The 4,669-nt window shown below is 36.6% G+C and overlaps 1 long non-coding RNA gene across 1 annotated transcript; it reads right to left on the bottom strand.

Annotated features, from left to right (window-relative positions):
- Window positions 1-9: 9 nt before the first annotated feature.
- LOC106779515 lies at window positions 10-1,691 on the bottom strand. Its single transcript, XR_002666402.1, has 3 exons — window positions 1,574-1,691; window positions 697-1,478; window positions 10-111 (listed from the first exon to the last, which is right to left on the bottom strand). It is a non-coding gene; the product is annotated as an uncharacterized LOC106779515 (long non-coding RNA).
- Window positions 1,692-4,669: the final 2,978 nt, after the last annotated feature.

Below are 4,669 nucleotides of genomic sequence, written 5' to 3'. Positions count from 1 at the left end.
AATAGGTAATACCTTTGTTTGTCCTTCAAACTCAGGGTTTGGGACCTTGACTGAGACTACACAAGTTAGACCCTCTCTAACATGCTCGCCACTTAAAGTAATATCCTTATCCTGCAAAGAACAGAGAACACTACTTAACAATGAAAAGAATCCACTTTGTAACTACTCATAAAATAATCCATGATCAAGTCAGCCAATGGAGGCATTTTCTATTTTACAATACCCATGTTTAATAGACCATGTCAACGTGTACAGAAGTTTCAGTTCTTTTAAGCATAAATTATATAATAGGCAAAGTTTGGCTACTGTAGTGCACCCTAGTTAACGGTAAAACAATGTAGTTAAAGTATCAGTAGGTATAGTCAGAGAGAAAATCAAAGTTACAAATTCTATACCAGCACTTTCATATTTAAAGAAAGTAGCCATGCATAAATTGCTAACGANGGAAAACAAATAAAAAGAGAAACAGCCGCTGAGCAATACCTTAATAACAGTAATTGCACCATAGTTATGCTTAAACAACTTTTAAAACCAGTTTGCACACTTGATACATGCAACAGACTTTCTCAGGAGGAATGNAAAAAAAAAGATTTCTGAACACTCACACACCATATTTCAATATCTATCATTATTTCATTACACTTAAATCTGAACTATCAAATATCAAGGCACAATACTTAACTCCTTTGCCCATACCTTGGCCTTTGTTTTCCTCTCCTATTTTNGTTAGCTCCTGAGACTCTTTTTACCTTTCCTTTCTGTGATTTCCACTTCTTCTCCCACTCATTCCCTTCTTAACTCTGATAATTCCATTTCTCTCCAAACATAATTGCTTCCTCTCACCTCCCATTGCACAATGGATTCNTAGGATTTGATGGCTTCTAGGCAAGGAAGAAGAAATGAAAAGAGGAACGTGAATGCTAGGCTTGATTCAAGAATGAACATTTTCAGATTAGCTCTCTTAGACATTTAAACAAACAATTTATGAGCAAAATCACAAAATAGAACTCAAGACAGCAATGATTGAAAACAAAACGNAGCTTACAACATATCAATACATCAAAGGAAAAGTAAAATTAACAACGCCAAAAAATTGAAGAAAACTCAATAAGCAGATATGCAAAACTCAAAGCAGAGAACAATCAACTAGAATCAATTCAAGAAAAATTAATAGAAATAAGGAAAGCAATACTTAACTCATGTAATTCATTATTTGACGATACATGTTTAATAATGTACAACTCACCACTCCTAGTTCCTATACATAAAACTAATAATAGCTAGCTACCACTCTATCTAGTGTTGGACTGCAATTACCTCACAGTTCACAAACATACCCCAGTCCTTATCACACAACAATGACTTTCTCCTTCGTATATCTGTTACTCAGAAACAATTACTCACTACCATGGTCCTGTAAGTGTCCTTCTCAAGCATTGTATTTTACTTACCCTTGGGTGGCATGCAGGGTCCGAATCCTGCTAAGATAAACAAATAAATAATGCTTATTTTCCTTTCAAACTGTGAAAATAATTCTCTATTGGAAGAGATTCATATGCAAAACAGATTATACCTTGTTTTTCTGCATTTCCTTAATTTCTGCCTGTAACAAACCAATTGTAATCAGAGAAGACCAAAACCTTCGTATACATTTTACTCATAAGTGATAAGGATGTGGCTTAGAATGACAGNATTTAAACTTTGCAAATGAAATATATATATATATATATATATATATATATATATATATATATATATATATATATATATATATATATATATATATACCACTTATTATAGAGAAATAAAATTATTAATTTTCTATATATAGTGAATTATAATTGTACTACACTATAAAGATATTAAATTTTATCAGGGTTTTTTTTCTGACATTTTCAAACAGTTTTAACAGCTGGAAAATACAATTCTCATGATTACAAATATCGCTTGAAAAAATAATGTTAGTAACTCTTATCGGCGGTTTTTCTCTATCGTATTTGCAGAGGTCTGCAAAAACCATTGTAACTAACTAGGGTTTTGCAACAATTGTTAGAACTTACAAGGGTTTATAAAACTGTCGGAACAAGATTTTGGAAATCCACAAATACTAACAGAGGTTCCAAATTACGGAAAATGTAAAGAAACTTATTATAATTTTGGTATTATTTATAATTTATTTGATTATGATATAAATCCTTTAATATATGAAACATACTATCAAATAGTTTGAAGCTAAAATTGAATATCATAAAATAAATAGTAAACATGTTTTGAAACAACAAATGGTTCAACATAAAATAATAATATTTGCACTAGTAAAAAATAGAGTTTTTACCGAACACATTATGTATCGGTTCACCAGAAACCGAAGCATAATATTGTGCGGTGGCATTTTTGAAAATAAGTCGAAAGTATAGGCCGCGGTTCTTTGGTGAACCGCAGTCTATTGTTCATGTTTCAGGGAATAGACTGCGGTTCCATCCAAAACCACGGCATAAACCCCTCTGACATCTCCCACGTGGCACACCTGCAATAAATGGGAAGTTGAATGTTAGGAAACAGACCGCGGTTGGTTGGGGAATAGCGGTCTATTCGCCCTGCAAAATTCTGACGTTCCCTGCTACAGTCTAAACAACATAAAGGTTGGCAAATAGACCGTGGTTCTGGGGGGAACCGCGACATAAAACCCCTCTAACGTCTCCCACATGGCACACCTGCAATAATGGGCAGTTAAGCGTCCAAGAATAGACCGTGATTGCTTGGGGAACCACGGCCTATTCTCCCTGCAAAATTCTGACATTCTTGCCAATCAGATCTAAAATAAAATTGCAGGGGAATAGGCCGCGGTTGTGCTGGGAGCCGCAGCCTATTCCCCTGCAAAATTCTGACATTCCCCTCAAAACTTCAGACATAAATTAGGGGACAGGGAATAAGTTGTGGTTTATCATGGAACCACGACATAAAGTGGCCAGAAAATTACAAAATTGCCATTTCAGATAACTTTTTGATTTTTTTTTTCAGAATAGGTTACAGTTATTATGGAAACCGCGGCCTATTCCACTATATTAACTTGGTTTTTATATTGAACCGCGGTAGTATCATTTAATTAGGTTAAAAAAATATTACGGCGAACAGTTTCGTCTTCCACGCGAAATCTCTTAAAACTCTCTGAACTGCTTTCCGCCGCACCTATTCTCTCTGAAGCCCTCCTCTCCGCCGTGCCTATTCTTCTTATTTTCTTCTTTCTGGCGAACTAGTGTGTCGTCCTCGTGAACTGTCTCAAACTCTCTGAAATCTCCACCGCGTCCATTCTTTGAAATATCTAGAATATCCTCTCCACCGCGCCCATTCTCTGTGAACATGTAACATCAATCTTCTCATTTAGTTGTTTCTGACGCTTCAATTTCTCTCATTAGCGTTTGATACGTTCGTAGAATGGTTCGTTCATAGGTACACACTAGTGCAGAAAGGGCTTTAAACGTCTGTTATTTTGGGCTTTTAACGTCAATTAACAAACTAACGTCATTACCGGTAACGTCAATGGGACGTTGGATATCCATATAACCGACGTCTATAATGACGTCAGTTAATGTCATGTCCGACGTTTAAAGGCACAATATAGACGTCGGTATAGGCCTAACCTGACGTTTAAAGGCACAATATAAATGTCGGACTACTCATTAACTGACGTCTAAAAGCACATAAAGACTTTGAACATGTCACTAACCGATGTCTAAGGTCACTATAGACGTCTGTTTTTGCATTAACCGACGTCTAATACAGTCGTTGTGTTTTAGTGCAATTTTGTTCCTGTCTTTGGATAGCCTAGTAGCACACTCTGCCTTTGCTAGTTTCCCTTGAAAAAAAGCTTGCGTCTTTTGAATTTCTCATGACATTTCGACCCAAAACCGAACTTGAGTTCTTGCTTAGTTCCATTTTCAACCGCAAGAGAGAAAAATTACGATGAAACGATAACTAGGCACCGACCCAGGGTCATTTTTGGGTCGAAACGCCACCAGAAATCCAAAAGACGTCGCTATTTATGGGAGACAGCTAGCAAAGGAAGAATGTGGTACTAAGTTACCCCAAGAAAGGAACAAAACTGTACTAAAACACAACACAAAGAAAACAAATTTTAATTAGTTGAACTAGAAAATAATCGATGAAAGGCTGAACAAAGATTAAACGGTAACCATAAAAAAACACGCACCTGGGATGCAATGCCACAAGAGAGAAAAAGGAGAGGAGGAAGACGATGATATCAGAAACTGCAATGTCGTGAAGAGTTTGCGGTATATTTAAAATGAAATGGGGTGTCGGTTGCTCTAGAAATCGACGTCTATAGTTACCTAGGCTTCGGTTATCTAACTAATTTGACGTCCAAGTTAACATTTAAACTGACTTTTTGAATGCCCATTAGACGTCGGACTCCATGGGAGTAGACTTCTAGGAAGCAGAATCGATTGGCGTTTCATTTCCTATCAGGGATGTTGGCGACAGATGTGAAGGGGCGTCGACATCTATCATAATTTAGACGTCGGTGCCCTTCTGTCAGACGTCGAAGGGCTTCCGAGTTTGGTGAACATTATTAATTACAGGCACATAGACGTCGCTCCCCCAGAAATCCGACGTCTAAATTGTATAAATTTTTGTCTTCTTGCCTTCCCGA

This window comes from Vigna radiata, unplaced genomic scaffold (assembly GCF_000741045.1).
Source record: "Vigna radiata var. radiata cultivar VC1973A unplaced genomic scaffold, Vradiata_ver6 scaffold_289, whole genome shotgun sequence".
NCBI classification, from domain to species: Eukaryota; Viridiplantae; Streptophyta; class Magnoliopsida; order Fabales; family Fabaceae; genus Vigna; species Vigna radiata.
Note: the sequence above shows the minus strand (reverse complement) of the source record. Positions and strands in the feature narration are given on the sequence as shown.